Below are 24,976 nucleotides of genomic sequence, written 5' to 3'. Positions count from 1 at the left end.
TCCTGCCCTCCCAAGGCTCCACCCCCAAACTCTCAACATATTTCCCAACCTAGAGCTAGCAAGTCTAGGTGTACCCCTTGTCAACAGATGTGTATTGTGTTGAAACTTAGTTCACAGGTGTGTTGGGGTCTGGTTTGGATTGGAAACACAATACACAGGTAGAGGAGTTTAAGACACCCCACCCCCCACCCCATGCCATATTCCTAGCTTGGAATGGCCATAGGAGACCACTATTTGCCCTACTGGAGAAACCTACACATAGCCCACATAGGTTTTTCCAGTGGACCAAATAGAATCTCACTGGGGCCATTTTGGCCATTTGGGAAAACAGTGCACAGTGGAAGGATTTAAGCACATTCTCCCTGTTCACCAAATTGGGCCTCCCTGGGTCTGTAAATTAAGTTTCAACACAGAGTTTCCAGCACACATCTGGTTAAGAGGACATGAGCTGGACACATAAATAATACTTTGAGTAATTGGGCCAAGTAATGATGTAGTTGGCGAAGGTTTTCCTGTAACTTTTTTGTCATCTGTGGATGAGGAAAGCTTCACTATATGCTCCTGGTTGAGGGACCTAGGAGGCCTTCCTCCAGTCAACTCCCACTATTTGTTTCTTCCCAGTCCCTGGAAAATATTTTGGAAAATGCAGAGCAGGAAGGTTATGCAACTTTCCCTTTCTTCCTCCAAGTGTCATATCTCACTACCGTCTGAGCTGTAAGAAGTATGTGGTGCCCTTACCCCAGGGCTTTCTGGTCTGCTCCCTTTTTTCTTTAAATCTTCGTCAATGTCCTATAATTCTGAATTGGGCCCCTTTGCGCATAGCTGGTTTGTGGCTGCACATTCCTCTGACAGTAGGCCCTATGAATTTGAGCATGCCTGGTGGCAGTAATTTAGAAAGGGGAAGCATTTGTACATTGCTTTACTGCAAACACACACACACACACCAGCAGTTGTATCATTGCCACTTTGTCCATGTGTGTTTTCCCTGAGAGTGAAATAAAATCTCCAAATGCTCTCATTGTGGTTGGAGGTTCTTTTCTGTTTTTTTTTTAATCATTCCCAGTTTAACTGAATTAGCAGGCTGGCTTTGGGTTCATGTAGACATGCAAATGTTCGTCGAAGCTTAGGTGAAAGTGTTGGGAGTTGGACTGACTGACTGATAAAATTGCAAGTTCAATTCACAGTCCCAGCAGACCAAAATAGGCTGTGTGCCACAAGACAAATGGGAAAGGCATGCACTAAAGTCACATCCATTGAAAGGGAAAGCTAGAGATCCTGATTTCCTTTTCAGGAAGTTAAGATTTTATGTCCTGGAAAAGAGCAGAGTGAAGTCTCCTCCAGGCGATCTGGTATCATGTCCCTGTATAAAGGTTTGAGGTATTGACTTGAGTTTTTGAAACTTATTAAAACTTATGAAAGATTCCTCTTCTGAAGAGAGTACAAGTTTCTGCTCTTATACTTATTTCCTACAGAGAAAACTCATTTTCACATATTATGTATTTGTTGACATTTTGAGTTTCTTTAAATGCCTCACTTCAAACTGTGATGCTTTCAAAATACAGTATACTTTAGCAAAGTTGAGGAAGAATCCATACCTAACTGGTAGAGCACATGGTTGCATATATAAGGTCCATGGTTTAATGCCTCGCAAAACTATAATGCAGCATGGCTGGAAAAATGCCTTTGTAAGTCCTTGAAGCATTGCTGCCCATTAGAGATGACAGATATAGGTTACATGGGCCATTGATGTGAAAGTATAAGGCAGCTTCCTGTATTATTTGTAGGAGATCAAATTTCCAAGGTGCAACATGTGGTTGCAACCCTCCAGGAGAGGCCTGGCAACTTCTCAGAATTACAAGCCTGAAAATAAACTTACTTACTTGCTAGCCAGAATTACAAGTGATCTCCAGGCTCCAGAGATCAGTTCTCCTGCAGAAATTGGCAGCTTTGGAAGGTGGGTTCTATATTATTACATCTCACTGGAGACACATCTAGGGAAAATGTAGCCTGGTGCAAAATCTGAGTTTTCCACCCCCTCCCTGTATGGGTGGCTGCCCTCCCCCACCACAACCAAACAACATTTTTTGCACCAGGTCTTGAAGTCAGTGTATGGACCCTGAGGGAAGGAGGAGGGGTGTGTGGGGCGATTTTCCACCCCCACATGATTAAATGGCTGCAGCTCGGGGACATTTGACCCCATATGTCCCCCTGGGCGGTACGCCCCTACATCCTGCTGAGGTCCCTTCCCTCCCCAAACCCAGATTTCTCTAGGCTTCCCCCCTCCCCGCAGTGATTTCCCAATTCAGTGCTGGCAACCCTATTCAACATACATAATGCCAGTCAAATATAATGCCAGCCCCAATACTGGTGACACATTTAGTATGTAATTGGCCCTGGATTAAGCTTGTTATATTCAGAAGAACAGGAAGAAGTGGCTTTGGAGATTTATTTTATTTATTTATTATTTATATTTATATACTGCCCTCCCCAAAGGCTCAGGGCGGTGTCCATCAACACTAAAACAATTTAAAACATCAAATACATAATTTACAATAAAATAATATATAAAATACTAAAACTACAGATGGCTTCAACCCCTCCTTCCCCCTTTATGTACCCACGGAGGCCAGATGTTCTTATGGCGGAGTTGACATCATCCCGGCTGGCCAAACGCCTGGCGGAACAGGTCCGTTTTACAGGCCCTGCGGAAACTTTGTAAGTCCCGCAGGGCCCTGATCTCACCTGGAAGCCTGTTCCACCAGGTAGGGGCCAGAGCTGTAAAAGCCCTGGGCCCTTGTAGATTGCAGGATGGTGGCATCTGATTCAAAAGATGCTGTAGCTTTCCAGTACTCTCTCACATGCCCCTCATGGAAAATTACCCGGTAACATAATATTCAACATTTATATACCACTTTAACACATATTACAGTGAAAGGATTCTTACACAGTTGTATAAACTAGGCTACTATTATTATCCTCATATTGTGAGGGGGAACTGAAGCTAGAGTAATTTGTCTCAGGCTACTGAGACAGTCTGAAGCAAAGGTAAAACTTGAACCAGGAGATCTTCAGTTACCACCTGGAGGTTAGCAACCCTAGCAGTATGCAGTCCCCAGTCTTGTTGAGCCTGGTGGGCACCATGGGAGCCAAGTTGGGAACCAATGCCCTAAACTGACCAAATTCAAAGTAAATAAAGAACTGCCCACAGCTTAGGAAAGATCCATCTTGAACCACAGAACTGCCTTGTTCACTGCTATATGACAAATGCAAGTAACTTATTCTCCTGTGGCAGATGGTGGAGGGTATGACTTGCTCTCTAAGGGTGATTTCGCACAGTACATTACCAGCAGGGCTTGACTTGTGTTCGGCCCTGGTAGTCCGCACAGCCGCAGATTTCGACACAAGTCCGACTCTCCTTCGACCCGCTTGAGCCAGATCTTCTCGATCCCTGCTCGAAGGGAGTACTTTTTGGTGAACTCATGTCGAGCTCATGCTTGTGCGGACTGTCTGTTGTACTCGACTCGCCCCTCCAGCCAATCGTGTCGTTCCTGTCTCTGCCCAATCAGGGCTTAGTTTTTCTTTAACCAATCACCGCGCGTTTTCGGCCAGCCAATCATAATTGACCATTCAGAGCATGCATAGAGCCAGAAACTCGCGGTGCCAAAAGCAAAATCTATAAAGGGAACATTTGCTCATGTCGCACATGAAGCGTCCGCCCAGCGACCAATTCCACGTCGCCCAAATGTACCTGCGCATTGTGTCTCAACCAATCAGTAACGCTTGCTGCCTAGATCCCTCCCTCCCTACATCCCAGTGTGGCAACACACAGTTTTCCCACCAGTGTGCGGAGCAGTGGGGATATACCCATTGACGTGGACACTGGGGAATCGCTGAAAGGGCCATACAATGGGCAAGAGGAACAGAGCAGCTGTGGCTCAGCAACCGGACGATGCGGCAGCAAACCGTCGCCGCTGTCTTCAGTAGGTTGCTCAAATGTGCAAGCAGCGCCACAATGGCGGCAAAGAGCTTCTCCAATTCAGGATCCATGATGGTTCACCAGCCAGTTTGTGTGGAAGCATGTAAAGTCGCAACTTCGCGACAGTGTCGCAAAGTTCTTCCGACTTTGCAACATGCACGGGAAAAAAAATGAATTTCATGTTTCCTGCCATGGAAAAGGGAATCAATTGGGGCAGAGGGGTGGAGCTCGGGTAAGGAGAGACGAACTTGGCAATGTGCGGATTAACAGCGAATCGAGCTCAGGTGCCAACTTTTCGTGGCAGCCAATAGAATGCGAAGCAGGAAGAGGCGTGCACAGCTCATCCCGCCCTCTGAGCTCAGCTAAGGAAGAACGAGCTCGGCCGCTATGCGGAACGACAGCAAGTCAACTTCATGAAGAAAAATTTTGGCAGACGCAAGTCGAGCCCTACAGAATGTACTGTGGGGAATCACCCTAAGATAGCTACATAATCACAAACAGGAGCTCTAATCATTGGATGTTTGTTTATTTTCTTTGGTTTAGAGTGGCTTGATCATTTTCACCTTCTCTGTAGGAAGGAGATTCTTCTACATCTAGCAGCAAGATTTTTGTTAATAACCCTCCAGGTGACTGTTCTACTCTTCCCTCCTAACAGGCTTTACAGGGAAGCAGCCCAAACCCTCCCAACCCTTTCCCAACATTTCCAAATAAAGCTTTTTCTCCCTGCAGCTGCTTCTTCAGTGACTAATACAATGGAATCCACATCAAGCAACTGTGCTTATATTTCATTCTTGTTTGGATAAGGCTTAAGTTGTCTCCATTTTCATTTTATGAGCCAGAAATCAATATACACAAAAAGAGTTGTTATATATTTTCCCCTGGTCAGAGGCAGTGGCTCTATAGGCTTAGCACTGGTTTAAAACAAGGCAGTCCTGGCCTTCTCTTTTTGGAACTGGTATATGCTGGTCTACACACTTAGGTTTTTCAAAAAAAACCATAGTATTTACTTTGTTTGCAAAAGTAGAAAATAGTTTCACTTGGAATTTTTAAAAATAATTTCTAGATAGTTGTAGTTAGTGTTTCCCTTACTTTTGACAGAGGAGAAATTTATTTACATAGCTATTCATAGCATTCCTTGCTCCCCAATGGGGACATACAGCCACTTACAGCACAGCTTTTCCTCTTTCATTTTTGCCCTCACAACAACCATCCTGTGAGTTAGATAAAGCTCAGGGTCAAACTAGATGCGGCAGCATCCTTGTGGCCTCCATGGGATTGCTACAGCAATTTGGAAATTATTACAATGTGGGAAGAGCCCTGTTCTGATTGGGTCCCCCATTCAGTGAGCTCAGACACTCTTGGCCACCACATACCTTATCAAGTGTTAAAATGGCAGAACCTCTCCCCTGCCCACCCCCCATTTTTGAGGGCTGATAATTTTAATGCATTTCTGTAGTGAGAGAGATTCTGTGACCTACTCACACAGATTGCAGAGGCAAAGGCCAGTTCTGCACAGGACATCAGGAATTGTATGTTTTTAGCAGTAGCACGTGGAATAAATGCAACTGAAGAGACAAGGGGGAACCCCCAAAAACATCTGTACGTGTGTGTGTCTGTGTGGGCGTGCAGAATGACTTCACATAAAATGTTTCCAAGACACAAGGTGTGATCCCTGGGAAAATCAGTGGTAAGGTAAGAAAAAGCCAAAGCCAAAGGTAGGATTTCCTCAAACCATGTAGAGATACTTGGAATGCAAAGCAGAACAATAAATCATGCAGAGATGTGATGGACAGCCTCTTCTATGAACGAGGTACTCTGAACTCACAGGAGGCTCCACTTAATTTTTGGTGAAAAAATAGCAGTTCTTTCGGTGCTCATGATAATGCAGATGTTTGCCTGCTGGCTCTTATGCATATTCACCTTGACGTTCCACCTTGTATCTGGCTGTTAAACTTACAATTTCGGGAGAGACTTTCAGTATGGTTCACTGATTAAGTTATTATTTTGTGATTTCCCCCAAACTAGGAAGAAATTATTTAACATAAATTTCGCTATCAGCTGTTGGCTTTCCTGGGTGTGTGTGACAATGACCCGGGGCTATGTCAAAATGCAAAAGGGGTTTGCCTGATTAATTAACTGTCTGCATCCTGTTTCTCTGGGTCCACCTTTAGCATAACCTAATCTTTTGTTTCAGCAAGCTTACAGCTCTAGACAATGTTTTCAGGGAATAATATGTTTTACAGCAGGAAGAAAAACCTTTTATAGAAAACCAGAATAAAACCTAAATTCTACTAACATTATATATCTATCAAAACTAGATTAAAACAAAATAATTATTATCTGTCCCTCTGGCTACAACCTTTTCTCAGCCTGACCTACTTCACAGATTTATTGTGATAGTCAAATGGGACAACTATGTGCATAGCTATGGATTCCTTGGCGCAAGGATGGGATATTAAAGTGAGGAATGCGTAGAAATATACTATGCGCATAAATACATATTTTCTTGTTTATATCAACAGCAATTCTGCCACTTGTTTTTATATGATTCTTGGGTAAGATCTGGGTAATGTATGGGGATTGCCAGAGGATGTCTTTTTCTGGGGTCTCCAAGATTGTTAGTTGGACAGGTGCAAAGATCGAAGAACTTTTGTAAAATGCTCCTCTGACAAAACAGAATTTTGCACACTTGCATTTTCTCTCAAAGTCTCTGCTTAAGAAAAAAAACCGCGTGGCACAAGAAAGTGACACCAAACAGTGAAGGTTGGTTCCGTGTCCTCCCTTTCCAGGCCTTGCTTTTATGCCTTTATCACATGCAGAAATATTACCAATTAAGCAACTTTTCACCCAGTGGCTGAGGAAAAGCTTCACCAGCTAAATTGCTGCCTATCAAACAACTAGTATAAAATAAGAAGGGGGGGAGGGGAGGCAAAATCACAAGGCAAGCAAACATTTAATTCCAATAGCTTCTGTTGGAGCTTCCCCTCCTCTTCTGACAGTGCTCTCTACCCCACCCTCTCACATTAAAAATTCCTTCTTGCTTAAGTCATTTCCCTCGGTGCAGTAGTTATCTAAACTGTGTATAGGCAGTGAGTAGGCAATTTTGAATTGTGACAATGGAAAAAAACCCTCATAAAGCCAAGAGTAAAGACAGAGCCATGTATGGGATTTGGATTCATTTTCATAGACTAGCTGCTGACTTTACAAGAAGGAATACCACACCTTTTCCAAGGGGACTGCCTGATAACACAGTTCCTTTAACAAATGAATGACAGAATAATCATCTTTCCCTATAGGGTTCTTACTAATAGGGTCAGCACTTTTTGTTTCTTGCCTGGATCTTTAGCACCATCCTCGTTTGCAGAAATGTAAGGGGTAACTTTTGTTGGCAATCCGTTTATCTCCATGTCAGGGGGGAAAGACCCCAACCTCACCTGTGAGGCTGATGTTAAAGACAGAGGAGAGGGGATGGTGAAAATATCTATAAATAAGCTTTCCTTTTGGATGACTGCAAGTTTAGCTTGTCTGGCTATGATGTTTAAAACCACACCTATTGACTTTCTGGTGTATCTTTCATTCACAAGTGTCTCAAACACTGTTGCTGTGGAAAGTGTTGAAACTGTGATATTTTAGAGATCCCCCTGATGAAGTGTATGTGAAGTGTATATGGGAACTTGGAGTGAAATAAAATTAATTCACCCACTGCACTAATTGTGGAGCAGTAAGCAAATATTAACTGATGTTTGGTGGAGGCAGATGGGGAATTCAGAGGGTTTTTTTGTCTACTTGTAAGACAGAATTGGAAAAGTATGCACATAGCATAACAGAAAATGTCTGTAATATAGTCCTAGGAGGCTAATTCTTATCGCAATTGCTTCAGCCAAACGTTCTCAGTGCAGTTTCCAAAATGCTTCCAGTTCTTCAAAAAACAATACATTGCAACCTTTGGAATATATATGAGCGTGTCATGTTATTATGGATGGGTCACATTTCATAAAACAAAATTAACACCACTAAATCCATGGTGAAAAACCTGAAAAACCTGAAAAAGGTTAATTTTAAACCATGCAAGTGACCAGTCACCTTTATGACCAACCCACAGCTTAATTATTTGAGCAAGGAATTAAATCCTGGTGTCGAAGGTTCAGATTCACTGCTCTGTTTACTATACCACACTGGCTATCATGATTTATTTATTTGCTTATTTATAGTTGGCTTTTCTCACTTAGACTCAAGGCAGGTTACACAGAGTAAGTCAGTGTAATCAACAGGCCAGGACATTCAATAAACAATACAATAAGATTAAGGTTGTAGAAACAATCAGAAATCTAAAAACAGAGCTGATAGGATAGTGGATTACAATGTTGATGTTACTCTGGTGTGGATCCAGCTGGCCAGATCAATTGTATCTTGTGGGTTCTTTAAGAAAGAGAAAGAAGCTCATCCACACAAGATACATTTCTACCTAAGTAGTTTAGCCCTGCAGAGTGTTCATGTGGTGCCCAATATTTCTTTAGCAAACATCAAGCCAACAGAAGAGAAGTTTAAGTGGCTTTATTTACAAAGAAAGGGGAGCCACTCTTCTTGGGTAGACTCCATCGAAACAATACATCCACAGCATATTTATTCCTTTCTCCTGGCTTTGCCACACTGTCTCCGTTCCCCCATTGGCTAAGGGTACTTGGAGTTACAGTTTTCTGATCCGCCTATTTACACATTGCTCCTTGATATGTTTCCCTTCCCAAATTTTTTCCTGTATGTCCATTATTGGCGCCCCTTATTCCAACTGTGGTGTAAAAGTTAACATGCATTAGTTAATTACTCATGCCTCTTTTACGCAACCAGCTCCCCTCTGCTTGTGGTTTATGTCTAAGCAACTGTGTGAGTTTTGTTAACACTCCCACACGTGTTTTTAGGTTATACACTTCCTTTTTAACATTTGTTTTTATCATGTGGTTAGAACTTTCCACCCCATAAGCTCTGCACAAAGAAGGGAAGAAGAGTTTGGATTTATACCCCACATTTCTCTCCTGTAAGGTGACACAAGGTGGCTTACAAGTTCCTTTCCCTTCCTCTCCCCACAACAGACACCTTGTGAGGTAGGTGGGGCTGAGAGAGTTTTGAAGAACTGTGACTTGCCCAAGGTCACCCAGCAGGAATGTAGGGATGCGGAAACAGATCTGGTTCACCAGATAAGCTTCTGCCACTCGGAGGAGTGGGGAATCAAACCTGGTTCTCCAGATTAGAATCCACCTGCTCTTAACTACTACACCATGCTGCTTTTAACCACTACACCACAAACATCTTTATATCATCTGCTTTCCTCTTGTGGTTGATAAACTCTTGAACAACCATTAGTCTGTTAAAAACCTTTAACCCTTTTAGTTCCTACTCCTCTTATTCTAGTAGAAAACACATTTCTCCTAATTCACATCCATACAAGAATGGCTTCTTCTGAAAACTGTGATGTTCCTGTAGAAGGGGAAAATGGGCGGCTATGCAATTTCCCTAATGAGTTTCAACTGTGGAGTTGTCTTTGTTGTAAGCCTTCAGACAGCAGTTGGGGTTTTCTGACCATGGCTATTCTTGTCCCATGTAAGCCTTGAAGATATCCTTCAGCTGTTCTGTCATGAGCTACAACACAGGGCTCAGCAATCTATGACTCCAGAACCAAACATGGCTCAGAATGGCTCTTGTGTACATTTGCTAGTGTTTGAGAGAAGACCTCACATGAGTCTCAATAAAAGACTCTCAGTAGCCAGTGTTTGGGCTGAGGAAACTTTCTGGATCGTCAAATATCAGTAATGTTAAATTATGTATTTTAAATTGTGTAAACAGCCTCTCTTATACTGACTGGGTTTAATTTTTGCTCTGAATGTTGGCGTTGTTTGGCTGTTTAATTGCATAGAGTTGCAGATCCCCAGCATCCTCAGTTTTGATTTGGAAGGCTTCTGTAGCCAAATAAATTTTTTATAAAAGCAAAAACTTTATAAGAATATAAGAACCTAAGTAGAGCCTGCTGGATCAGGTTAGTAGTCCAACTAAACCAGCATACAGTTTAATTCTGTGGCCTTGGAAGACCAAACAAACAAGGCATAGAGTCTGAGTCCTTCCGTTGCTGCTGGTATTGAGAGGTTTGCTGCCTCTGTATATGGAAGTTTCCTTTAGCCAGCATGGCCAGTAGCAGTTTATTTATTTAAAACATGATGGATCTATCCTCCATGAATCCAATGTCCTTTAAAAAAGATCTATGCTTATAGCTGAGAGGGAAAGCAGCCTGATATAGACTGATTTTGTCAGATCTTGGAAGCTAAGCAGGGTCAGTCCCTGGAAAGGAGACCTCTAAAGAAGCCAGCAGAGGAAGGTAATGGCAACCCACCTCTGCTTCTCACTTTCCTGGAAAGCCCCTTTCTGGGGCTGTCATAAATCAGCTGCAACTCAATGGCACACACACACACACACACACATTCATGACCATCACTATGTCCACTGGTAGTGAACCCCACAGCATAATCATTGGTTGAGTAAAGAATAAGCAGGTTTATATTGACTGCAATGTGAGCTGGAAGTAATTTGAATGAAACAGTGGGTTTGAGTTGCACCCTTTCTGCATATCCTGCACCTCACTATTTATTGGGAAAATTTAATGCTACCTCTCCAAGGCCATGCTCAAGTCTACTCAGATGGGCAGTGTTTATCTCTGAGCCATAGCCTCTCTGTTGCCAAATAAGATATGTGAACCACTTCCAGGGTCAAAGGAGTCCATCCCTTCAAGGAATATTCAAAATGGCCAAGTGGGGAAGAATCAGGCAGTGATCTCCCTTGCCATCATCATCCTGTAAAGGGGGGGGGCATGACACTAGCACAGTAACTACTCCCCCCCCCCAGTAAAACACATCACTGAACACAGATGCTATATTTATTTAGAAGTGTGAATGCGGAGAAGTCCAGGGACAGAGCTGTGCTTTAGAGGTGTGGGGCACTTCAATTACATGCAGAAGATCTCCAATTCAGTTTCTGACATGTCCAGTTACCAGGTTCTTGGTAGGATTTGATAAGACCTTGGGGAGCAGCTGCTGGCCAGAGTTGACAATGCAGAGTCAGATAAACCTACTGCCTGACTCACAGCCTGACTCTCACATGAAAGGCAGCTTCATAATACCCTGCAGGAGGGTGCATTTCTGAAGGCTTTCCAGGAACATCACTGTGCCCTTAAAGGTCCCCCATTCCCTATATGTGAAATGGGCATTTTAACTGCTTACCTCTAAAAGATTTTAAGAGAATTTAGTTCATCTATATTAAATTATATTGCAGTATTGTTGTAATTTGCATTATATTCACAGCCCCAAGTAGGATGCTTTTATGGTCCCAACAGGATTTTTGTATAATATGCATAAACAATGCACCTTAAAGAACAAGGCCAGCCCAAGAATTTTGGGAGCCTTAAGTGAATGACACGCCCGGCCCTTCCTCTACCACTGGGAAGCTGCTCCCTGGTCTCCCTACACAACATGGAGAAGCTGCTGCAATTCACACAATGCTCACTGGGGCCAGGGCTGTGGCTTTCTCTGGTGGTGCCTCTAGTGCCTCCCAACAGAAGTGGACTGGGAGGCAAAAATGGCCCTGGAAAAGGGACCTGCCCCTAGTCTACCCACAGCTCTGTCCCTCCCAACAGAGTGGTTCACATACACATACTTCATGCTGGGTCAAGCTAGGATGCATTGGCATCAGGTCACACACTGGGGTGGGGTGGGGTGGGGTGAGGACATTCAGGGCTGCAATTTGCCACAGCAGACTCCAATGCTGCAGATAGACAGTGACAGGACTGGTGTTGGGGCCCAGGCAACCACGAAGATGTGCCTAATGGACAGGTTGGCTCTACTGAACATTAACATTGAAATCAGGTAGGAAAACATTCTCAACCAACAGAACCTGCCTTGATTTCCTCCAGAGGTCACATGTCAGGCCTTGACTCATAATTCCAAGGCATGTATGAGATGAACTCCCCACATGTTCAGAATGTTGTTGTTGTTGTTGTATTATTCATTCCAGAATTAAACCACTATAAGAACCCTACTGGGTCAGACCATCTAGTCTAACATCCCATGTCACACAGTGGCCAACCAGATGCCCAGCAAAGAGGGGTGATATTGTCTCCTGGCACTAGTTTTAGAGATTTGCTCTCTCTGAATAAGGAGATGCCATTTATTCTCCACGGCTAGTAGCCACTGATAGACTTCTACTCCATGAATTTGTCTAAATTCCCTGGTAAAGCCACCTGTGCTCATCACTACTACCACTAGCACTGAATCCCACACTTTAATTATTTGTTGAGTAAACAAGTATTTTCTCCTGGGGGTTCTGACCCTATTATCTATCACCATCATTGGTATTTGGTCATTGACCGTAAATGAAGACTTCACTTCACCATCATTGGGTGCTCCTTAGTATTACAGGACAAGGAGAAAAATTATCTCTGTCCACTTCCTCCATACATAATTTTAAAAAACCCTCATCATCTCTCCCCCACCCCCGAACTGAAAAGCCCCAGATTCTTCAGCCTTTCCTCAGCACAAAGGTGCTCCAGCCTTCCAATAATGTGCACAGGAAATGATCTTTGGAAAATATTGCAACTCTGCAACCTTCCAGCAAAGCTTTGTGTCAAGACTGCAAGTTCGGGTGTCTACCAGGCCAGCCAGCCTCCTCCTGGCCCTGCCTCTCGCTCCTGTTCTCCACCCAACTGCTGCTTTTTGTTTCCACAGTCCCTCCCTTGTCTCCTGTATGCAGCAGCTGCTCCAGAGTCTCTCTCCTGGGTATCGCCGGTCAGAGGATAACCAGAGCGTGAGTATAGCTGACGTTTCTCCTCTAGCATCTCTCCAGGGGCATCTCCCTAAGAACTTCCCTCTAGTTCTTAGGAGCTTACCTCATAGGCTAGAAACGTACCTGAAAAAATTCATACGGGGCTGCTTTCTAACCATCAACTCCTTCTTTAATTCAAATACTTTAATCCAGAGTTGATCATTGGAATGGGAGAAAAGGAATGTGCTGCAAGAACTCCCTCCTCTTTCAAGTTTTTAACATTTTTAGTTTGGGATTTTATTTGTATAACTGTCCTCAGACTCTTTTCCTAACAAATGAACTTTCCTCTGAACTAAGAAAAGAGGCTGTAATGGGAGCTGCTCTGCTGATGAGGTTCCTAATATGTTTTGAGATGCTGGGCAGTTCGTAACCTCATTAGCAACTTGAGATGCTCTCGTTGTGTGATTCTGTGCTCGAGACCCTGTTATGAGTGCAGGCAAAGCAGACTTCAAACCAGGTAATTCACACAGCCCTACTGTGGTGCTGACAGACTTTATCTTTGGTATGTATGCACAATTTGGTGTGGATGCACAATGGTTGTGCTGAGGGCAGAACTTTCACAAGCTAGCATGATACTTGGAGTTTTTTTCTTTAAAAAAAATCTTCAACATTGTTAATTTAATTGAGTACCCTCCTAGTTCTAGCAAGTCTACACTTCAATAAGTTTTGTTTGTGCATTGGATGTTGTTAGGTTACAGTGTAACAGATCTTGAGAAATCTCTTAAATCCTTGTGGTGATGGTTTTTGAGGCTTGCACAATTGCAGCTGTGCTTACTGCCAGGGGAATGGGTGTCACAGAGCGGCAAAGGGCCAGACCTAGGGAGGAAGAAGTCGCCAGTTCAGATTTCACTCTTGCAGCAAAAGTACAACATAACTTTAGGCAAGTCACCCTTTCTCTGTCCCTTTTGGCAATATGAGAATAATAATACTGGCCAGCCTCACAAGGTTGTTGTTGACATAAGGTGATCAAACTGGTTGTGGAGGCTGTAAAGACAAAATGGAGAGAAAGGCAAGGCATAAATTAAGTAAACGCAATAGGTGGGTATAACATTTGCAAAGTATTGTCTGTGGCCACTGAAACTGACATCCTTTGGTGAGAAAGGATGCTCTCACCCCCTTGGATTTAGATGGAGACTTTGTTCTTTCATGTCAGTTTTTAAATGTGGCTTGGATCATTTGCTCAGGCTATTTCCAGGGACTGGCCTTCCTTTCTCTGCTAATAGTATACAGGCTCTAAAAGGTCAGTGGTTTTCAGAAAGGATATGGATGGAGTTGGGGTGGTGGTGGTGGTTAATTAGACAGCTTTTGGAGTTCAGTTCTCTCCAAGGCTGTAAGGCAAGGTTTGTCAAAAATAGCCCTCAGATGCTCTTTTTGTTGTACATTGGATCTACTGTCTTAATTCATCTTTGAATTAACTTTTAAGGTTTTTTTTTAAAGTTAAAAAAACAGCCCACGGTTAAACAAGGTGGATAAATAATGTTTGACATGCATGAAAGTGCTATACAGCTGGGAAGAAGAGTTTGGATTTATACTCCTCTTTCTCTCCTGTAAGGAGACTCAAAGGGGCTTCCAAACTCCTTTTCCTTCCTCTCCCCACAACTGACACTTTGTGAAGTAGGTGGGGCTGAGAACGTTTTGAAGAACTATGACTAGCCAAAGGTCATTCAGCGGGAACATAGGAATGGGGAAACAAATCTGGTTCACCAGACAAGACTCCACTGCTCATGTGGAGAAGTGGGGAATCAAACCTGGTTCTCCAGATTAGAGTCCACCAGCTCTTAACCACTATACCAAGTTGGCTTTGGCTCATTTCGCACATGCAGAATAATGCACTTTCAAACTCCTTTCAGTGCTCTTTGAAGCTGTGCGGAATAGCAAAATCCACTTGCAAACAGTTGTGAAAAAGTGGTTTGAAAATGCATTATTTTGCGTGTGCGGAAAGGGCCTTTCTGTCTCTGAATTCAAGAAAAATGCACATGCAAAATAATGCACTTTCAATCCACTTTCAATGCACTTTGCAGCTGGATTTTACTGTGCAGAATTAGCAAAATCCACTTGCAAACAATTGTGATAGTGGATTAAAAAAGCATTATTCTGCATGTATGGAAGGGGCCAAAGTGTCTGTTCTGTTAACTGATCAAATTGGTTGATGGGAGGTTCTGTATTGACAAAGAGAGAGAGAGAGGAGAGAGAGGACTGACGGACTTGTGGAACTCACTGTTACAAGATGTGATGATACCGACTAGTTTAGATGGCCTTTACAATATGGCTAGCAATTTCATTGAGGGTAGGCATACCATGGTTATTAAACGTAACTACATTTTAAAAAACATATGTCTGGTACCATTCCTCTCAGTTTAGAGTCCCCAAGGCAGCAAATGGAATCTTCATGTATAGAAGCTGTACGCTGCCAATTGTCAGATGCTAAAAGCTAGCAGCAAGGGGAGGTGGCCATACCTTTCATGCCTGGCTTGTGAACGCTCCAAGCATCTGGCTGGTCACTGAGTGATGGATTAGATAGATGTTTTGTTTGATCCAGCAAAGTTGCTCTGCTTAGCAACGGTCAGCAAAAACCCTCTCTTGTTTTCTTTTTAGAAATATCTGTTGTGTTTTGATTTGCATAAGATACGGAACTAACCTCCTGGAAACTGACAATATATTTGGATTTTGTTTTAAATTAACCAACTTAACACTTTTTGACTTTTGTCAGATGTTAAGATGCAGCAGTTAAATGGTTTAGAGGGAATAATCTGAAAAGAAACCAGTAAGAAAACTGCTCAGATGGCTTAGCCACAATTTGGACAAATTATCTGAAAGCAAGCAGGGTTTAAATGTCTTGAAAGGGTATAGAACCATCAGCAGAAGAAAGGTACTTGCAGAGGGGTAGTTGTGTTAGTATGTTGCAGCAAAATAAAACACAAGTCCAGTAGCGCTGAAATGACTGAAAACATTTATTTCAGCATGAGCTGTGTCTTTTTTTTTTTTCAGATCTGTGTCTTTTCCCCCACAGGAGTGGCAGAAGAGTAGCAGTTTCCCCACTGGCCTCCACTCTCAAATATTTCAGTATTTCTGTTTGACAGTTTATTTAAAGCACTTCGTTCACATGCTGTGAACAGCTTTTTCAAAAAGCACCAGGATCCTAATGTTTGATTCTCAACACAAAGGAAGATGTATTTCCTTGCGTTTTCACCCAAAGATTTCCCAGCACATAGATACCAAATTCTGTAGCTTTTTCTCATTCAGTTTTCATACATCTCTAGGAAAATGAAAATGGATAGGCTAGCCCCATCCCCTTTTACTGACAAGCGTCCAGTGAAATGTGAAGTAAGATGGTCTCACTTTTGTTACAAATGTAATCCAGAACAATATTTCTAATTCCTAGGAGCTGGTATAAAATGATAAATAATCAGATTTGTACAGGGCAAATAAATCTGTACGGTCCTTAGGGCTTACCTCAGGTATTCAGTAGCCCAGGAAACTAGCTGCCTTGTTATTGCTGTGATTTCAAAGCAAATACCTAGACAGGGAACTATTCACGACATCTTTGCCAACACAATTCAAACAGAGTTACACCCTTCTAAATCCATCAATGATTTACTAATCTGGACCCATTGCCTCCTAAATAACCTCTACTGGTACTTCTGCTGTTTGTGTCACCATTTCATCTATGATTGGTACAATCAGTTTCTCCCAAAAGGCAATCATAAAGCAAAATTCTTCATGTATAGAGGAAGCTTTTTGTCACGTCTCTGTGGGAGTCACTATTCTGACCTCACCTACTTCAAATCGAATTGCACGTCCATAAAATTATATAGAAAAAGAAGTGTGTGGGCTCCTCTGAGGTTGGGCAATTCTTACAAATGATAGAACACTTTTTGAGAACAACAATGAATGTGTCTCCAGTTCTAATTCAGGATTAAAGCATGTCTAAGATATTTAAGTCTGAGAAAGAAAAGATCTCGTGTAGAGTTGTTTTGACTGCATTTGACTCCCTACCCTGCTTAGAAAATTATTATTTTTTTGGCATTATTCAGAGCACAACTGACTTAATTTTATTTTGGGATGGGTGGAAATATATAATAAGCTGGATGGTAGAACTAATTTGTTGCATGTAGTTGATATAATATAGGCCCCTTCCGCACACGCAAAATAATGCGTTTTCAAACCACTTTCACAATTGTTTGCAAGTGGATTTTGCCATTCCGCACAGCTTCAAAGAGCACTGAAAGCAGTTTGAAAGTGCATTATTCTGCATGTGCGGAATGAGCATGTGCGGAATGAGCATGTGCGGAATTAGAATTAGGGGGAAGAATTAGGACTAATAAAAGGAAACACTTCTTCACGCAACGTGTGATTGGTGTTTGGAATATGCTGCCACAGGAGGTGGTCATGGCCACTAACCTGGATAGCTTTAAAAGGGGCTTGGACAGATTTATGGAGGAGAAATCGATTTATGGCTACCAATCTTGATCCTCCTTGATCTGAGATTGCAAATGCCTTAACAGACCAGGTGATCGGGAGCAACAGCTGCAGAAGGCCATTGCGTTCACATCCTACATATGAGCTCCCAAAGGCACCTGGTGGGCCACTGCGAGTAGCAGAATGCTGGACTAGATGGACTTTGGTCTGATCCAGCTGGCTTGTTCTTATGTTCTTATGAGCCATAGAGTGCATGGCTATCGTGAACCTGCTTCCTTCTAGTATAGAAAAGCTGATGTAACCTCTAACTGTGGGTTCTGTGGGGCAGCACTTGGAATGAGTTGCAACAACAATTTTTAAACAACAAAATGGTTTACTTTTCTTTACAATTTACACTTTTAAAACATCAACATTTAACGTTACAATTCAAGGTCCTGTTCAGGTTGCATTTCAAGTCCTTCTATTTACAGTCTACTGATATTGCCAAGTCCAAATTCTTCTTTGCAAGTTGGCTGGCTCCTGAAGACTCCAAGGGCTTGATGAACAGGTTGCAACATGATGAAGGTCTCCAGGAGAACTCTCACCCATTACAACCACAAAAGAAACCCTGAAACAATAAACTCCAACATTTACAACATAGCAAAAACAAACAACTACCTTCCCAGTAGTTCCCAACAATATTGCAATTACCTTAACAAGGTGTTAAGGGCTTATAGAAATCAAGGTCCGAGTCTGGTACCCTTGTCTTCTGCAAAGAGCTCTTGCAGCCTTTCTGCTGCTCTGAGTCTCCACCCCCTTACTGGGTCAACCCATTCTGGGCCAACCCATTCTGGGCATGGGGGTTACACTGAGACAGACTTTTTTTTTAAAAAACCCCCAAATCTTATGAATAAACTAATCATCACATTAGGTGTGATTTGATATGAGCTGGTAGAAGACAAGATATCCAGAAACTGGCTTTTACCATATCTCAATGCTCATTCATGGCTCTGACACCTGAAAACTGCAGACTTGCTCTGGGGACAGAGTAAAATTTCAGAGATCAGATGCAGCAAGATTTTAAGGCTCACTCTGGTATGTATATACGTATTGCGTGTATGTGAGCAAGCAAGCAAATGCGTAACTGACTTGTCATTTATTTTTAAATGCCTAATACTAACTCAGCCTTGCAAATAGATCTGCAAAAATTATTTCCCCCAAAATTGGCGGGCGTCTTGTCCCTACGGGGCCCCCAGGCTTCATCCTAGTTGCTGTCAGCATTGTGGATAATATGACCCTGCTATTGTGCTAATATGCATCATTACGGAATATGCCTCTGTAGCAAATGGAATGACTTTATCCCAAGTTTATCTCAAGTTTGTGTCCCTGCCTCCAAAAATATCTTTTTGCAAGCAGCCACGGGATGCAGAAGGCTCCCTCTCACCTTCCCTTGAGTTAATTGTCCAGCTACTGACCATTTATAACCATTTGTGTTGCCTGGCAATGAACTAGTGTTCCTTCTCTTTCTGGCCAATTGCCAACAAACCTTGCTGAGAACAGCCCCAGCCGGGGCCCAGCCTGGCTCCAAAACACCAGGCTACATAGAAGCACATCGCTGACTCAAGAGTGACAATGCTGTGCTGGGCCAGTCATTAAGGGCTTTGTCCTGCTGTTTGCTGGCTTTTGGGGTTGTCTTGATGCCTGGAATGTTTTTAATTGCTTGTTTCCAAAACCTCTCGTTGTTCGTGGCTCACTGGCAAATGTTTTTCAAAATATAGCTTGCAGTTGAAGGGTGACTGGTAGCAGAGGGTGAGGTGAGACAAAAACTTCCTTTCCAAAACTGTCTATGGGAAATATTCTGAAAGTTGGCAGGCCTTGCTGCCAGTGCCAGCCTCTCTCTCTCTCTCTCTCTCTCTCTCTCTCTCTCTCTCTTCATTTTTGCTTTTCTATCTGCCATCTCCTGTTCTTATCAGCTGATTTCCTTGTTTGCCAAGATCAGTGCCAAAAGTAGTGCCCAAGACTTATTTATGCAGGTCTTTCTTTAACAGCAGCCTGTGTGCAGAAATGCTATGGGTGAGGCTCTTCCTGGCGTGGCATGGTAAAAAAGTAAAGCTGAATCCCACCACTGCACTGAACCCAGGGAGCTTCCAAATTGTGTTGAGTGCTAATACAAAATAACTAGCCAAAATTGTAAAGATCTTGGTTGAAGAAAAACTTGCACATCAGTAATATAATATCACATCACACAACATTTTTTGGCTGGTTTGTGTTTAGTGTTTTGTGAAACAATAATAGGCATTTTTGTGCATAACTGTAATCAAAGTAACAAAGTACAAGGGACAGGCAAATTTTAGAACTATGATCTGCAGAGTGGCACTCTTGAGCACCATGGTGCCCACCTGGTGTGTCACCTGGTGTGTTACCTGGTGCCTACATCCTTCTTTCCAGAAGCAAAGGGCCAATCCCAGCTTTCTTCTCCCTCAATGGAACAGGGAGTGCTTCAATAGACTGCGAGAGGCATTGTTTTGAATCTGCAGAGAATGGCCATTCCGACAGCCACTGCCATGACAGGAAGTCACCTGGCTTGGGGCCTACAAATAAAGTTACCAACCTCCAGGAAGGGTTTGGAGTTCTTCTGAGATTACAACTGATCTCCAGACTACAGAGATCATTTCTGTTGGAGCAAATGGCAGCTTTGAGGAGTTGTCATTTTGCATGACAGTCTTCTAAGATTGGTCTTGCCTTCTATGGGCACCATTTTGCAATTGGGTCCACCTCCCATTACAGCCTTTTGTGGGGGTAGCCACCCTACCCTTTCTCAAAACTCCACAAGGGCTCACGGGCTCTACAAGAAGAGAAGAAGAGTTTGCATTCGTACCCTGCTTTTATCAACCATAAGGAATCTCAAAGTGGCTTACAAATCCTTCCCTTCCTTTCCCCATAACAGACATCTTGTGAGGTAGGTGGGGCTGAGAGAGTTCTGAGAGAGCTGTGACTAGCCAAAGGTCACCCAGCAGACTTCATATGAAGGTTTGGGGAAATAAACCTGGTTCATCAGATCAGAGTTCACCATTACACCACGCTGAGGACTCCTGATATGTAATGTGTAAAGAAAAACAAACCCTTATCTATGTCCAGATTAATGTGGGGCCCAGCAAATTCCTGACTACAATACCGGATTAAAATAGATTGATTGAAACTGACAGCAGAATTGTCATGAAGCAACAGCTGAAATGCAGCGAGCCACAACAGTGTTGTGTACGCAGTCCTGCATTCACACACCATGTTTTCAGACTGCTTCATCCCTTTCCTCATCTTTCCTCCCTAATCCGCACATCCCCAATGCATGACGGTGTGCGTTTGGATTTCTTAGCTTTGGCTTGCAATGTTCTTTTTGGTTTCTTAACCCTGGCTTGTGGCACGACGACATCTTTTCTTGATGTCAGAAGAGACAAGGAATAAACCCATTCTAAACAAATGAGTCATGTTTTGAAAAAATATTTTGGTGGCTGGGGTGAACGCCAAGTACTAATTTAAAACATAAATCCATTCCTGGTACAATGCGTGGCCCAGCACATTGAAAGAGAGCCCTGCTAAATGAGAAAGACAATCGGGTGCCACTGCCAGCCAGGAAAAACAACATGATACAGACAGTCCTAGAAATATGCATGACATTGGACTGGATTCTTTTTGTCTGGGTATGTTAGGGCTTTGGGAAAAACCAAAAAGTCTACACTATCACTGTGGCTCAAGTTTAATGCAATGGCTGGCAAGACCCAATATCCTTCCGATTCCTATTTGCCTCCAGATTGTTTTGACACATATACAACCAAAGATTTTAGCAGTTGGCAAAGATTTTAGCCAATAGATAAAACCTGGAATTTTCGTAATCACTCAAATGCAGAAGAGCACATTCAAATTACCAGAAGAACAAATTCAAATGTGTAAAAAATAGAGGATTAAGAAAGGGGTAAGGTGGGGGGTTATGACCAAACATATATTCCTGTATAGGGGTGAGGAGGAGGGGTGGTAGAAGATATATAATTGTTTTAACTTTTTAAAAAGTATTTTTTATTTTTTTAGAATTTTTCCAACTAGAATTTATGAGGAAGTTTGATTCTGCTAATTTAGGGCTCAGTGAAGTCAATAGTTTTCTCTCACGCTGCAGGTTTTACTTTAGCATAATGTTGGGCAGCAGGGGCGTAGCTCCAAGGGGAAGGGAGGGCGCGACGCACCGGGTGTACGCCCTGTGGGGTGTATGGCGAGGGCGTTCCGGGGGTGTTCTGGGGCGGGGGATGGGTGGGCCAGGGTGGGCTGGGGGCGGAGGACGCTTTCCCCCTTGCTATGCCTCTGTTGGGCAGATTGTTTTGTCGCCCAAGACAGCTGTTAAGAATTTATATGCAGTTTTTCATAGAGAGTCTCCCACCACTCATAGTTCGTAGTAATTTGGCCTCAGTGTGTGTGTGATATAAGAATAATACTTCATGCATTTGATGAAGTAGGTTCTATCTAGTTCATGAAATTTTAAGCCCTATTAATATTGCTCGAGTTCAAAGTCCCATAAGATTCTTGGTTGCCACAAATTTAAGTGGTCAGTCCTCTAGGAATTGCCACCATTTGTAAAATAGAATATTTTAAATAGCAAACCTCAAATAGCCATATCAATGCACCATTACTATATTCACCCTGAATGAAGTGGTGAAAAAAAAGCATAATCCAGTTATTCAAACTGACTACATGTACTATGTGATCTTGTTAAGACTCTGAACATTTGTAGATATTTTCTCCTGCTTTTTGTTTTTGCTACAGCTGGCTCTTGATCCTGTCCTGCTCTTAATATTCAGTTCTCTGTGTGACTCAAGGTAAGTATCAGACTAAAGCCTCAATTAATTTGCTTGTTCAGCTAATTCAAATCTACTGGTGATCCCTGACTCCAGGAAGTTTGGCTGGCCTCAACCAGGGCCATGGGGGTTTTGGCTCTGACCCCAGCCTAGTAGAATGCTCTGTCTGTGGAGACCACGGCCCTGTAGGACCTTATGCAGTTCTCCAGAGTTTATAAGATGGAAGAAGAAGAAGAGTTTGGATTTATATACCCCACCTTTCTCTCCTGTAAGGAGACTCAAGGTGGCTTACAAACTCCTTTCCCTTCCCCACAACAGACACCTTGTGAGATAGGTGGGGCTGAGAGAGTTCCGAAGAACTGTGAGTAGCCCAAGGTCACCCAGCAGGAATGTCGGAGTGTGGAGACACATCTGGTTCACTAGATAAGCCCCTGCCACTCAGGTGGAGGAGTGGGAAATCAAACCTGGTTCTCCAGATTAGAATCCACCTCCTCTTAACCACTACACACGCTGGCTCTGGAGTTGTTCCACCAGGCTTATGGTTGAAGCAGCTTTAGTTAACATCTGGAGACCTTCCCCGTCAACCTTGACAGTTTGTTAGGGTTGTTATTTATTAGTGCCCTGGTATATAGTTTAAAACTGAGATGATGTCACCTCTTGGTATTGTATTTATTGATGTGACGTAAACTGTTTTAAACTGTTTTTATTGTTTTAAAATTGTTGTGTGCCACCCCAAGCCCAAAAAGGGGGTGGTACGGTGGGATATGAAAACAAGTAAGTCAGTAAATAAGTACATATCTTTATGAATTAATACTGAGGATTAATACTGAGGGTTATAAAGGAAATGCTCATTGTGTTTGCTTGTTGGAGGCCAAAATAAATCCAGTTGCTATAATTTTCCCCATTTTTGGAAGTTTTCCAGTTTTTCCTCAAAATTTAGTAATTAACCTAACAGGAAATGAGAGGCAATGTAGTGCTTTGGATAGATTATTGGTTATAGCGCCTGGAAGACTTAGGTCCAAACTCCTGCTTAGCTATGAAGTGAAATTACCTTTGGTGGCCATAGATTAGTTTACTGGGTTATTGAGAAGGTAGTGCAGATGGGTAGGTAACTGTATGTACCATCTTGAGGTGTTTGGAGGAAGAACAAAGGAGCAATATAATTCAGAGAGCAGTTAGAGGAACAAGCAGTTTGAAAAATGTGCTTGGCTGGGTTGCAATAAAAATGTGTTCCTTGTGAATATACCTCCAGTCAGTGCCAAGTTGAAGTTGATATAACCCGTCACTGACCCACAATATCCAGGCTGAAAATATCTGAACAGTCACATTTATCAGACTGTGGTTGAGTCTGAACATAGCTATTATTAAATGCAGACCTGTAAAAAACATGTCCCAGGGGTTCAAAATGTTGACTGACTGTCAAAGGGAGGGGAAAAGGTATGTGTGGGGGGAGGGCAACCTACTCCATAAGTGTTGAGAACGTTTGAGGGGGAAAAGGAAAGTAGGTGGCTGGATTTCAAAACAGTTCATCCTATGATAACTTGCTACTTTTAGATTAAAGATTTGAGCATTTTCCTCATGAATGTTTTGTTCTGCTTTGCCTCTCTAGCTGAAGCAGGTGTTTTCGGCATATCCTCGTGATGTCTTCTGTTTGTTCTCTTTGCATTCCGTCCCTTCTGTTGTTTCCCCTGGTTTGTTCTGATGTTTCTCAAACATACTTTGCTTCAATTTTCTGGAAAAATGGATGTCAAAGCAAATTTTCCCACTCTGTGCGTATGGGTGGAATTTTTGACTTTTCTCACCTTTTCCCTAACCATTTCCTTATATCTCCCCTTGTGCCTGCCATTCCATCCAACCCCTTGCCAACCATGAACTTTCTGTTGCCATTTTTTTAAGTAGTTGCTAATCACTATATCTATAATGCTATGTTATGATGTTATCCATTCAGTCATTCTCGACCCTTGGCAACCCGATATGCAAGCTCTTTCCACATTTTTCAATTAAGTACTGCTTCCTTCAGCTGGTTGATGCTCATGCCTGTATCAGCTTTTATGGTATCCAGCCATCGTATTCTGTGTCATCCAGGTCTTCTCCCGCCTTTGACAAGACCAAGCATCATAGATTTTTCTAGCGAATTTGATTGCATCACATGACCGAAGTATGTAAGTCTGAGCCTGGTTTTTTTTCCTTCTAGTGATGTATCTGGTTTTATGCTGTTCAAGACTTCTGCATTTGTCATCCTAGCTGTCCATGGTATGCGCAGTAGTTTTCACCAACCCCACAACTCGAAAGCATCTATTCTTCTTCTGTCGGCTTTCTTTATAGTCCAGCTTTCACACCCATACATGGCTATGGGGAAGATGATGGCTTGGACTAGCCTGTGCTTGGTTTTGATGTCTCTGCTTCTCCAAATTTTATCCATGCTCAGCATTGTGCTACGTCCTAATGCTATTCTCCCCTTTATCTCAGGAGTTACTTCTCCATTACAGTTAATTTTTGATCCTAGGATAAGGTGACCAGATGGTCACCTTCAAGAACCGGGACGGGCGGGCGCCCCCCCCCCGCGCGCCCGCGCGCACACACACACACTCGCACACACACACACGGAGCCACACACACTCGCACACACACACACGGAGCGCACACTCGCACACACACACGGAGCCACACACACTCGCACACACACACTCGCGCAGCCACACACACTCGCACACACACACGCGGCGTACTGCCTTCTGGGGCGCTGCCGTTTCCCACCCTGTCACAGGGCGGGAAACGGCAGCGTAAGAAGGCAGTCTCTTGACGCGGAGAGGGGCTGCCGTACTGCCTTGCGCCCTAGAAGGCAGTGTGGCAGCCTTCCAAAACCCAGGACATTGGGGAAAACCCGCGGGACGCGGGACAA

The 24,976-nt window shown here is 43.0% G+C and overlaps 1 protein-coding gene across 1 annotated transcript in view; it reads left to right on the top strand.

The window, feature by feature from the left end:
* The first annotated feature begins 12,725 nt into the window (after positions 1-12,725).
* The window catches only part of FHL1 (four and a half LIM domains 1), a 39,054-nt gene continuing 26,803 nt past the window's right edge, over positions 12,726-24,976 (top strand). The window contains exons 1-2 of the mRNA XM_048514731.1: positions 12,726-12,817; positions 22,043-22,095. The gene's annotated coding sequence lies outside the window, so the exon portion shown is untranslated. The remainder of the gene's footprint in view (positions 12,818-22,042; positions 22,096-24,976) is intronic.

This window comes from Sphaerodactylus townsendi, linkage group LG13 (genome assembly GCF_021028975.2).
Source record: "Sphaerodactylus townsendi isolate TG3544 linkage group LG13, MPM_Stown_v2.3, whole genome shotgun sequence".
NCBI classification, from domain to species: Eukaryota; Metazoa; Chordata; class Lepidosauria; order Squamata; family Sphaerodactylidae; genus Sphaerodactylus; species Sphaerodactylus townsendi.
This window is presented reverse-complemented; position numbering and strand designations above follow the sequence as displayed.